This window comes from Eptatretus burgeri, chromosome 8 (assembly GCF_056783735.1).
Source record: "Eptatretus burgeri isolate ZD-2024b chromosome 8, Ebu_testis_v1, whole genome shotgun sequence".
NCBI lineage: Eukaryota > Metazoa > Chordata > Myxini > Myxiniformes > Myxinidae > Eptatretus > Eptatretus burgeri.
In genome coordinates, this window is record NC_140968.1 from 82,782,159 (window position 1) to 82,795,158 (window position 13,000).

Sequence of the window (13,000 nt, forward strand, 5' to 3'; positions counted from 1 at the left end):
CTTGCCTTTGGTAATGGGACTTGTAGAGATTAGGTGTGGGTAGTACAGGATTCAACAAAATGGGGTACGTTAAAATAGCATGTGAAGACAGCATGCGGAGACCGCCTGGAGATGTCCATAGGGGGTGGAGACGGGAGGAGGTTTTGGAGAACGTAAGCATGAGGGTAGGGGGAGGGAAGGCAGCATGGTGGGAAGGCAAGGTGGTGTGAGGGAAAAGGAAGGCAGCATAAGGGAAAGGGAAGGTAGCATGAAGGGAAGGCAAGGTGGTGTGAGGGAAAGGGAAGACAGCATAAGGGAAAGGGAAGGCAGCATGAGGGAAAGGAAAGGTGGCATGAGCGGAAGGGAAGGCAGTTTGAGGGGAGGGGAAGGGAAGGATGCACAAGGGGAGGGGCAGGCAGCATGAATGGAAGGGAATGCAGCATCATAAGGGGAAGGGAATACGGTGTGAGGAGAAGAGGAGGAGAGGCAGTGCAAGGGGAAAGGAGGTAGCATGAGGGGATGGGAAGGAAAGGGCAATTCAATGCACCCAAACAGCAACATTCTCTTTTTAACCGCCAGGTTCTATATAAAACTTTGTAGGAGCATTTAAAACCCATGCTCTCGACCTGGCAAAGGCCTGCCTGGATGCATGTTGACACCTGCAGCAACATTGGCACCCCTCCAGATGGCTCACACCGAATCTGATTCATAATGCTACACTCTGGAGAAGCAGTTTTAAATTCAAAACTAAACGGTTAGTCCTTAGCAGTCCACTTAACAGAGGAGGAGGTGTGGGGGGACAGGGAAGGAGGGGGAGAGGAGTGGGGGAGAGGGAGAGGTGTGGGAGAGAGGGAGAGGTGTGGTGGAGTTGTAGGAGAAAGGAAGAGGTGTGGGAGAGAGGGAGAGGTGTGGGAAAGGTGTGCGAGAGAGGGAGAGGTGTGGGAAAGGTGTAGGAGAGAGGGAGAGGTATGGGAGAGAGGGAGAGGTGTGGCAGGTAGATGGGTGGGGGAGAGACAGAGAGGTTGGGAGAGAGACAGATATGGTGGGAGAGAGACAGATAGGGTGGGAGAGAGACAGATAGGGTGGGAGAGAGACAGATAGGGTGGGAGAGAGACAGATAGGGTGGGAGAGAGACAGATAGGGTGGGAGAGAGACAGATAGGGTGGGAGAGAGACAGATAGGGTGGGAGAGAGACAGATAGGGTGGGAGAGAGCCAGATAGGGGGGGAGAGAGGAAGGGAAAGGGTGGGAGAGAGAAAGGGATAGGGGCGGGAGAGAGGACACCTAGGGTGGGAGAGAGACAGATAGGGTGGGAGAGAGACAAATACGGTGGGAGAGAGACAGATAGGGTGGGAGAGAGAAAGGGATAGGGGTGGGAGAGAGACAGATAGGGTGGGAGAGAGAAAGGGATAGGGGTGGGAGAGAGACAGATAGGGGTGGGAGAGAGACAGATAGGGTGGGAGAGAGACAGATAGGGTGGGAGAGAGACAGATAGGGTGGGAGAGAGCCAGATAGGGTGGGAGAGAGACAGATAGGGTGGGAGAGAGACAGATAGGGTGGGAGAGAGACAGATAGGGTGGGAGAGAGACAGATAGGGTGGGAGAGAGAAAGGGATAGGGGAGGGAGAGACAGATAGGTTGGGAGAGAGACAGATAGGGTGGGAGAGAGACAGATAGGGTGGGAGAGAGACAGATAGGGTGGGAGAGAGACAGATAGGGTGGGAGAGAGACAGATAGGGTGGGAGAGAGACAGATAGGGTGGGAGAGAGAAAGGGATAGGGTGGGAGAGAGAAAGGGATAGGGGTGGGAGAGAGGACAGATAGGGTGGGAGAGAGACAGATAGGGTGGGAGAGAGACAAATACGGTGGGAGAGAGACAGATAGGGTGGGAGAGAGAAAGGGATAGGGGTGGGAGAGAGACAGATAGGGTGGGAGAGAGAAAGGGATAGGGGTGGGAGAGAGACAGATAGGGGTGGGAGAGACAGATAGGGTGGGAGAGAGACAGATAGGGTGTGAGAGAGACAGATAGGGTGGGAGAGAGACAGATAGGGTGGGAGAGAGACAGATAGGGTGGGAGAGAGACAGATAGCGTGGGAGAGAGACAGATAGGGTGGGAGAGAGACAGATAGGGTGCGAGAGAGAAAGGGATAGGGGAGGGAGAGTCAGATAGGGAGGGAGAGAGAGAGATAGGGTGGGAGAGAGACAGATAGGGTGGGAGAGAGACAGATAGGGTGGGAGAGAGACAGATAGGGTGGGAGAGAGACAGATAGGGTGGGAGAGAGACAGATAGGGTGGGAGAGAGACAGATAGGGTGGGAGAGAGAAAGGGATAGGGTGGGAGAGAAAGGGATAGGGTGGGAGAGAAAGGGATAGGGTGGGAGAGAGAGGGATAGGGGTGAGAGAGAGAGAGGGATAGGGGTGGAGAGAGAGAGAGGGATAGGGGTGAGAGAGAGAGAGGGATAGGGGTGGGAGAGAGAGGGATAGGGGTGGAGAGAGAGAGGGATAGGGGTGAGGAGAGAGAGGGATAGGGGTGAGAGAGAGAGAGGGATAGGGGTGGGAGAGAGAGGGATAGGGGTGGGAGAGAGAGGGATAGGGGTGGGAGAGAGAGGGATAGGGGTGGGAGAGAGAGGGATAGGGGTGGGAGAGAGAGGGATAGGGGTGGGAGAGAGAGGGATAGGGGTGGGAGAGAGAGGGATAGGGGTGGGAGAGAGAGAGGGATAGGGGTGGGAGAGAGAGAGGGATAGGGGTGGGAGAGAGAGGGATAGGGGTGGGAGAGAGAGGGATAGGGGTGGGAGAGAGAGGGATAGGGGTGGGAGAGAGAGGGATAGGGGTGGGAGAGAGAGGGATAGGGGTGGGAGAGAGAGGGATAGGGGTGGGAGAGAGAGGGATAGGGGTGGGAGAGAGAGGGATAGGGGTGAGAGAGAGAGGGGGATAGGGGTGGGAGAGAGAGGGATAAGGGTGGGAGAGAGAGGGATAGGGGTGGGAGAGAGAGAGAGAGAGAGAGGGATAGGGGTGAGAGAGAGAGAGAGAGAGAAGGATAAGGGTGGGAGAGAGAAGGATAGGGGTGTGAGAGAGAGAGAGAGAAGGATAAGGGTGGGAGAGAGAAGGATAGGGGTGGGACAGAGAGGGATAGGGGTGGGAGAGAGAGGGATAGATGTGGGAGAGAGAGGGATAGATGTGGGAGAGAGAGGGATAGATGTGGGAGAGAGGGAGAGCAATGGGAGAGAGGGAAAGTGGTGGATGGCTGAGTGAGTGGGGGTGGTGGTTCCGGCAGATGTGACATCCTGTTTAACGTCAATCCGAGGGACAGGAAACACTTTGATGAATCTCCTTGCCTGTGAAACACCGAGATGACAGTTTATAGCTGGGTCAGGATTTGAACCCAGGCTAGACAGCCAAGAGTAAGCTTGCGTACCTCTCGGCTATCCAGCCATGATGTGGTGATTCATTGCTTTGTATCATCTGAAAACATATTTTATTCATTGTAATCATCAAATTTATTTTGCTTTCCTAACTCCGGAGATGTCCCCATAGAGAACCACACCGATGTGTTGCCATCGAAGCTTGAAGAGCACTTGAAAAGTGGCATAACAGCTCAAGCAAGCACCCCAACAAAACGGTTGAATAAACTTTTAGAAACAAAACGTTCAATTTTTATATGTATCTGTCTATGCCAAAGTGATGGATCGTATAAAGAAAGAAAATCGTACAAAAAAGGGAAATGTGGTGTAAAATAAAATTGCACATTTTTTGTGAGCAAACCACCACCTGAGGCACCACACAGCCAAATGGAGGTGAGTAGGCCCTGAACTTTGTTCAAGTCGATTGATATATTCAGTGCAAGTGCAAATACTGTAGAGCACTCGCCAAGTGGCTCAAGCACTCAAGCAAGCACTCCATCAAAATGGTTGATGAGGAATGGCTAGCTTGGCAAGCGATTACAGATCTCCGATTGATCATGTAACCACCATGCTCCCGGACATACTCGTAATGTCAAGCAATGTCCCAATTGGACAAATGAACACTTTTGTTCGCAGTCAGAAATCCTGCGGAAGTCAATAAAGAAGTTTAAAATTTGAAATTTGGCTCAGAATCAGAGCTTCTCGAGGTTATAACGTGCAGAAATGAAACAAAGCCACAAACACTGGCGTCATCTGCCGTTTATAAGCATTGCAATGTATCCAGAGATTTGTAGCTATGATAATCAGGCATTCAATGATATGAGTGAGGAAAATGAAAAACAAGTTCGAATTGCAAACATACCCCGTGGAAGTTCATTCATATAACTCTCAAGTGAGCGATAGCACGGACGACAGATAGTTTTGAAATTTGGTAAGATTTTATCGCATCAGAAAAAGAAACCAGAACACCTCACAAGAGTGAGGCTAGTTTCATATCATCATTTGCGACCTAATTTTGCCCACGCATTTATTTTTTTTAATACAAAGGGCCGTTTCTTGGCCCAAAGGGCTGGAATCTAACTTTGGTCTCAGTTCATGCCTGGGGAATGTTCTCCAGAATATACCTGTCAAGTTTGGTTCGGTTCCGTCCACTAATAACCGGGAAATAATTTTAAGAAAATGGGCCGAAAGGGCCGGAATCACACTTTGGGTTCAGTTCAAGCCTAGGGAATGGTTTCGAGAATATACCTTTCAAGTTTGGTTTGGTTCCGTTCACTAATAACCGAGAAATAACAATTTTAAGAAAATGGGCCAAAATGGGCCGTTCCTCGGCCCGAAGGGCCTCAATTGCACTTTGGGCTCGGTTAATGCCTGCACATATGTGTCTAGTATATGCCTGTCAATTTTCATCGAATTCTGTTCACGAATAATGGAGAAATAGACGTTCAAATTAACTGTACACGAGAAAAGAGAGAACACGAGCGGTGCTTAGACCCCGTGCTTAGACCCCTCTACCCCACGGGGTAAAAACTTGATCATTAAGAAACCGTAGTGGCCTGTTCCAAGTCGAGACATTGTTGAGCAGGCCAAAAAATGACGAATCAAGACCCCAGTGGAGGACAACGAGGTGACCAAGGATTACCAAGGATATAATTAAATAACGCTGTTAATTATCTTAAAAAGGGGTGTTTTAATTAACCTAAACCCCACTTTGCATTCATGAACACTTTGGAGTTCCCTAAGCATGCACGCAAAGTTTGGGGCCGCACGGTTTCATGGTTTTGGAGTTATGGAGGAGACAGTCTAATGGACGGACTGACACACACTGACATTTGAGCCCCTAAGAACCATACCGGGCCATCCAATCTTGGTGTACTTTTGAGAAAAAGGGACTCAAAGTTCTCAGTCTGAATCGGTTGGGAGAAAATCGGAGTCCTTATCACCATCTCCTTCATCGTCATCATCGATCATATCCATCAACTCGGCATCTGTCAGATGTCTGGCCGCCATGTTTACATGGAATCATGGGGAAAATGTGGGATGGCCCAATCAGGCTCTGGCAAGTCAGATGCATATTAACAGAGCCAGAGAGGTTTTTTGCTGATATCCTTATCATAATATATTCTGATGGGTTGGCCCATTTTGGCCCTGAAAGGTATCAGTTTTGTGCACCTGAAGACGTTCATAACTCAATTTCACAAAAAAGGTGGGATGGCCCGGTATGGTTCTGAGGGGCTCATTTATTAGTATAGATATACAGTGCCTATAGGAAGTCCACACCCCCTTTCAAAATTATCACCTTTTATTGCCTTGTCGCCTGGAATTAAATTGTATAAATCAGTCTTTTTCCACATTTATTTACAGATGGTAACCCACAACTACCAAGTGAAAAGCAAATTCCACAAGTTTCATAAAATTAATTAAAAATACAAAACTAGAATATCTTGGTTGAATAAGTGTCCGCCCGCCTCAGTTAGTAGCGAACGCAGTGAGCTTCATACTTAACGCGTGCACGTGAGAGAATAGGAAACAACAACAACAACAACAACAACAACAACAACAACAACAACAACAACAACAACACAATACCCCTGGCAATTTGGAATCCGTGTCGTCAGCTATGACCTTTTGCTTCCAGTTGTTTTTAAACGCTGTGCAGTGTATAAACATGATTGGGTTTTATTTCTATCTTGTGAATATTACTTAACGCGTGCACATGAGAGAATAGGAAACAACAAAAACAACACAATACCATTGCAATTGTGAATTAGTGTCGTTGGCTATGACCCTTTTGCTTCCGTTTTTTTGTTTCCGGTTTTTGTCATGGGGAATGATGCATGCCGGGACATAAAGGCATCGTCGGAGACATGAAAGACCCAAATAATATCAGACATGGTGTATATTTCCTCCACTGATTTTAATAAAGATATCTCCCGTATCATCAAAAAATAGTTTTTAATCGTGATTAAATGATCATCCGAATGAATCCGAATGATCATCCGCTGATCCCGAATCCAGGCCGAAGTAACCGGAAATTGCGTATACAGTTGTCAACAAGTTATAGGTAAAGTCAGAAGCGAATGTAAGAAAAATTCTAGGTTCGCTTCTAGGCTTTGCCTATTCCATATTATTTGGTGGAAGCACCTTTGACAGCAATTACAGCTGTGAGTCTGTTGGAATAGGTCTTTACCAACTTTGCACATCTTGATTGGGAAATATTTGCCCATTCTTCTGTAAAAAACTGTTCAAGCTCCGCGAAGTTACATGAGGTGTGTTGATGGACAGCAATCTTAAAGTCGTGCCACAAATTTTAGATTGGACTTAGGTTGGGGCTCTGACTGGGACCCTCAAGGACATTTATCTTTTTGTTCCTTAGCCACTCCATTGCAGCTTTGTCTGTGTGCTTTGAGTCATTGTCATGCTGAAAGGTGAACTTCTGTCCCAATTTCAGCTTTCTTGCAGGGGGCAGCAGGTTTTCCTCTCGGATTTTTCTGTATTTTGTTCGATCCATTTTCTCTTCTATCCTGAGAAGTGCCCCGGTCCCTGCTGATGAGAAACATCCCCATAATTTGATGCTGCCACGACCATGCGACACAGTAGGGATGGTGTTCTTTGGATGATCTGCTGTGTTGGGTTTGCGCCAGACGTAATGTTTGCATTTCGGCCAAAAATTTATATCTTGGTTTCATCGGACCACAAACCGTTTTGCCACATGGCTTCAGAATTTCTGGAGTGGTTTTTGCATGCCTCAAAGGGGACTCAAGGTGAGCTTTTTTGAGTAATGGCTTCCTTCTTGCCACCCTACCCTACAGGCCAGACTTGTGGAGTGCTTGCGATATTGTTGTCACACGCACACAGTGACCAGTCTTTGCCATAAAGGCATGTTGCTCTTTCAAAATTGCCATTGGGCTCTTGGTGGCCTCTCTGATCAGTCTCCTTCCTTAGTCATCCAGTTTGGAGTGACAGCCTGATCTCGGCAGGGTCTTGGTGGTACCATATGCCTTCCACTTCTTAATGATTGTCTTGACTGTGCTCCAAGGGATATTCAAGTCCTTTGAAATATTTTTATACCCATCCCGTGATCTGCACCATTCCAGAACTTTATCCCAGAAGTCTTTTGAAAGCTCTTTGGGATCCGTGGTTGAGTCTTTGCTGTGAAATGCAAACTCAGCAGAGGAAACCTTCAGGAACAACTGATTTTATTTCTAATTTATCAGAATCACAACAATTTAACACAGGTGGAGGCCAATTAACTTGGTGTCTGATTTTGAAGGTGATTGGTTACACCTGAGCTAATTTACAATTGTTATTACAAGGGAGGTGGACACTTACCCAACCAAGGTATTCTAGCTTTGCATTTTTAATTCATTTTCTGAAATTTGTAGAATTTGTTTTTCACTTGGAAGTTTTGGGTTATGATGTGTAAATAAACATGGAAAAAGTCTGGTTTAATGTTTCTTAATTCCAGGCTGCTAGACAACAAAAGGTGAAAATTTTGAAAGGGGGTGCAGACTTTCTATAGTCAGTGTATTTCAGCATGTGCATGTATATGTGTGTATATGTGCATGCAATTTGTTGTTGTTGACTACAATCTCCACACGCGAGTGGGTTTCAGGAGATGGAATGGAGACATACCATTTTTCAAAGTATCCACCTCCGTGTGTGTGTGTGTGTGTGTGTGTGTGTGTGTGTGTGTGTTATGTATAATGTGTCATGTATAATCAAATATAATGCACCAGGAACAATAACATATCAATATGTATGCATATAATGTGTATAATTTTCACGTTTAATATATGTGCATATAATATTATGTTGTTTTTTTTTTGGGGGGGTGGGGTAGATATTACCTGAGAAGAGATAGAAATATATAGAGTAGTATGGTCTGTGTACAAGTAGTAAGCCCATCTCGATGTGATTAAGTAGGGAAACGTAGCTTAAGAATTGTCTGTTTAAATGTGCACCATTCAGAGGGTTGTGCGTTGTAATAAATATGGTTTAAAGTCAGGAATTTTACATATAACCTCTTGTATGTCTCATCGGATGAAGCGCCAAGGTGAGGGCAAAGAAAATGGAGAGGAGGGGCTTTCAAAAGGGCTGCGCTGTCCAGAGAGCGAGGGGAGGAGCTTTTTGTTGCCCTGAGAGGGCAGAGATTTGGGAACTCTTGTGAGAGCCAAGTGAGTTGGAGTGGTTTTTGAGGAGAGTTGGAATCATCTATGAGAGAGAAGGAGATCATGTGGAGAAGAAATGGTTGCCCTGTCTGAAGTTGCTGCTGACTTCCTTCCTTCTTGTGTGCCTGCCTTGTCCTGTTCCTGCTGTTGACATTGCCATGTTTGTTGTGCCTACTTCATCGTCCCTGGTTACTACTTGTGTGTCTTTGTTGCCCTGCCATTGTGGCTTTGTCGACCTTCATGGGTGTTTCATCTACTGCCTCATCGCCTGCTCATCTCTCCAGCTCATGGACCTGCTCCCTCCTTGTCCACCAGCAGAGTTAAGGCCCACTCGGTTCTCTTTCCCTTTCCCGTCTGTGAACAAGTTTGGTCTGTGGCACCATACGTTTGTCATAATCTATAATTATTTAACAATTCCGTGTTCCCCCCTTTCGTTCTCACCTCAACTCGTCGTCATACTCCTCTGTCACAATTTCATCATCCCCTGGTTATTTATTTGTTCGGGAAATAAACCCATTGGTTTTACAAGAGCTAAAGTTATAGAGTGCTTCCTCAGGTCTTGCTCGCTCAAAGTCACCAATAATATAATTGGACACAATCCAAGGGAGGAAACGGTCAGTTTGTTCGATCCATCCATTCCGTGTCATGTGGTGTGTGTGTGTGTGTGTGTGTGTGTGTGTGTGTGTGTGTGTGTGTGTGTGTGTGTGTGTGTGTGTGTGTGTGTGTGTGTGTGTGTGTGTGTGTTAATGTGTAAATATGAAGAAGGAGGGTGCACAGCCTTGCTTAATGCTTACAAGATATGTGCTTAGTTATAAGAATCACTAATTTGTTTAAATTTTCAGATTTCACTCCAGATTTTGACACTTATTTAGTCCACGAGATCCAATCCTCAAATCTGAAATCACATTTCGATTATGTACTTGAATATATAGTGAATATATATCTGTGAGAATATATAGTGTTTCCAAGACAAGGCATTTTGAGTAGGCCAAATCAAGATGGTGGCTAAGCCCCCCCCCAACACTCACCCCGTTACCCACCCCGTGAGGTGAAGTTGGGCTGACCAAGGATAAGCTTTTCACGAAGGTAAGCTGTTAATTATGTATGCCTGGTGTTGGTTTAATGATTAGGGTGGTAGGCTTTGGATCCTAGGATCCTGAGTTCAAATCACACTTTGCTGTTGAATTGATATCAGCTGGGGTTGATGCCTGTCATCCTTCTGAGGTTAGCAAAAATGAGTGCCAGCTTGCTGGTATGCTGTGTTTGAGTAGTAGCCAGCTTGCTGGTATACTGTGTTGGAGCAGTAGCCAGCTTGCTGGTATACTGTGTTGGAGTAGTAGCCAGCTTGCTGGTATGCTGTGTTGGAGTAGTAGCCAGCTTGCTGGTATGCTGTGTTGGAGTAGTAGCCAGCTTGCTGGTATGCTGTGTTGGAGTAGTAGCCAGCTTGCTGGTATGCTGTGTTGGAGTAGTAGCCAGCTTTCTGGTATACTGTGTTGGAGTAGTGACCTGTTTTCCTGTGTTGGAGTCCAGTATTATAATCAAGGAGACTGCTTAGGCAGCACCAATGCTCTGCACAGAGTATGGTCCTGATGGATGGATGGAAGCTGTTAATTATCTTCAAAAGGGGTATTTAACTTTACTCAAATACCCAGCTTCCATTCACACGCTCCCTTGGAGTTCCTTTAGTATGTGTGCAGTTTAATGCTGCTAGGTTTTATGGTTTTGGAGTTATGGAGGACACACACACACACACACACACACACACACACACACACACACACACACACACACACACACACACACACACACACACACACACACACACACACACACATTTATTATTATTATAGATGTTCTACTACTGATTTACAAATGTTGTAGTACAAACATTGTAGACATGCTCACATTGTAATGGCATTGTCCATACTTTATATCTGATCAAACATTCTAAATAGTACATACTTTTAGAAATATGGGCGTTGTTGCTGTTAATTGGCCCCCGTGCCTGCCCTGCATGAACAGGGCAGCAATATGGAGACAGCCAATCTACCTCCCGGGAGCAACCGAGATTCCAAACATCCAAGATGTTATGGTGAGAGTGAGGTGGAGAGGAAGAGTGGGTGTTGGGAATCGACCAGTTCATGGGGAACGATCGACGCTATGGTCGTGATCGTGCTTCCCTGATGAATCCGGGCAGCAGGGAAGAGTGGGGAAAATTTGGCCCCCAACTTCCATTGGGGGTTACCAACCATCATGGAGAGGCATCCCCAATTGTTCATGCATGTGTATTATTATGTACGCACTTTATAGACAGAAATACTCTCATTCTTAGCAGTACATCTTTTCATGGTGTGTACTTTGGAGACACACAACCCTGATAATATTCCACCATTAACCACACCCATATACAGTGGCCTGCAAAAGTATTCACATTTTTATGCCTCCTGAGTTTATTTCATGATACTTTCAAATCAAACTTAATGTATGGAGACTGCACAAACTATTCCAAAGTGAAAAACCTAAAAAATGCAGATAGAATGTGAATACATTTGATTAACAAACAAAATCAGATGATTCTCTGTTGTGTAAGTATTCAAACCCTTTTCCTAATTAATGCTAAATCACTTCAAGAGTAAATTATATGTTTGAAAGGTTACAAAATAAGTGTAATAGGTTTCACCTGTATGTAATTTTTGGTTTAACTTAAAACCTAAGCTACCCCACTTATCGAAGGAATTTCACTCAGTATACCTTTGTCACTCATTATCCCTTTGAGTACGGTGAAATACATCACTAAGAAATGGCAGACGTATCATCCCACCCAGACTCTACCCAACTCAGGTCTCCCATCCAAACTCATCAGCCGGGCAAGCAAGAAACGGGTTCGGGATGTCACTGTAAATCCAACAATGACTTTGAAAGATCTCAAAGCTCTATGTCCAAGATAGGGGTCAGTGTTCATCAATCAATAATATCCCATTCACTTCACAAAGGTGGGCTCTATGGACAGGTGGCAAGAAAGAAGCCATGACTGAACAAGGACAAATGTGTCCAAGAGCCGAGTCATAAAGGTTTTGTCTTCACCAGAAGAAGAAGAACAACAACAACAACAACGCGGAGCTCTCTTAGAGCCAGCGTTCGCAACGCGACGTGGCTAAAAATGTAACAAAAAACATTGTATTTAAAGAAATTCGATAAATCACATTGTGAACACTGGATATATTGACGTCCGAACGAACCCTCACTTTCGACACTTCGCGCAGAACGCGGGTTTGGCTAGTTATTATTAATAATTCAATAATATAAGTTGTCCGAAAGACTATTTTGGATGAAAGATTCATTACAGAAAGTCGAAACATCCGCATTTTTTATCACAACAATAACAACAACAACTTCCGATATTTCGTCACGTGCCTTGATTGAGCCAATAGCGAGGCCCGTCATGGAGGCTCCTCCTTCATGACGAGAAAATAGTGTATTTACGAAATTACAACACATTAAATGGAATAATCTTTAAATAGTAACGTGAACTTTTCGAAACTTTAAAGCAAATGTCAGAATATATTGAAAAGTTCATGATAGATGCTCTCAAAAGGAACCCACTCAATGCGAGGATGTGTCCAGGTGTTTCGTGTTTAAGGAAATCCGCATCCTGTATGAAACAAGAGCCGTGTCCTAAAGGTTTTGTCAGAAGAAGAAGAAGAAGAAGAAGAAGAAGAAGAAGAAGAAGAAGAAGAAGAAGAAGAAGAAGAAGAAGAAGAAGAAGAAGAAGAAGAAGAAGAAGAAGAACGCGGAGCTCTCTTCGAGCCAGCGTTCGCAAAGTAACACGGCTAAAACAGACACACAAAAAGCAAAGATTTCACCATCTCACTGTGTAAAGCTGGTAGAAATCCCCAAAAAGACTCAAAGCAGTCATTGATGAAAAAGGTGCTTCCACCAAGTACTGACCTGAAGGGGATGAATACTTTGACCACCAGTGAATTTTGATTTGTATATGTTTTTTTTTACAGATAATCCTGACATGTAATCATCTATAACAATGTTTAGTTTGATCTCTTCAGTTATGAATAAAAAAAGTTAAATTTCCAAAAATTGTTTGGAATTTTTTCAAGCTATTAAAATTTCGATCAGTTCACACATTCCCACTCTAAAATGCAGGAAATTTGTGTTTAAACCAATTTTGAATTCGTATGTCAGAAAAGAATAAGAAGAATGACAAACGGGTACTTTTGGGTCTCATATTTCTTGAGTGATCATGACCCAAAGTTTTATGAGTGTTGTTGGAAATTTTCCGCAGATGACTGGTAGATAAATTGTTGGTTTATAAATTTTTTCTTGGTTGTTTTCTTTTTAATGAGGATTTATGTTTTATTGAGCCAATGGGGTGTCTGGGCCATCCCGACATAAGAAGTGTATCGACTTCTTGATACTGAAATGTGTTTTTAAACAATAG

At 44.8% G+C, this 13,000-nt stretch overlaps 1 protein-coding gene across 1 annotated transcript in view; it reads right to left on the reverse strand.

The window, feature by feature from the left end:
* The window catches only part of LOC147022166 (globin-3-like), a 28,583-nt gene that overhangs the window by 5,786 nt on the left and 9,797 nt on the right, over positions 1-13,000 (reverse strand). The gene's annotated exons all lie outside the window — the stretch shown is intronic.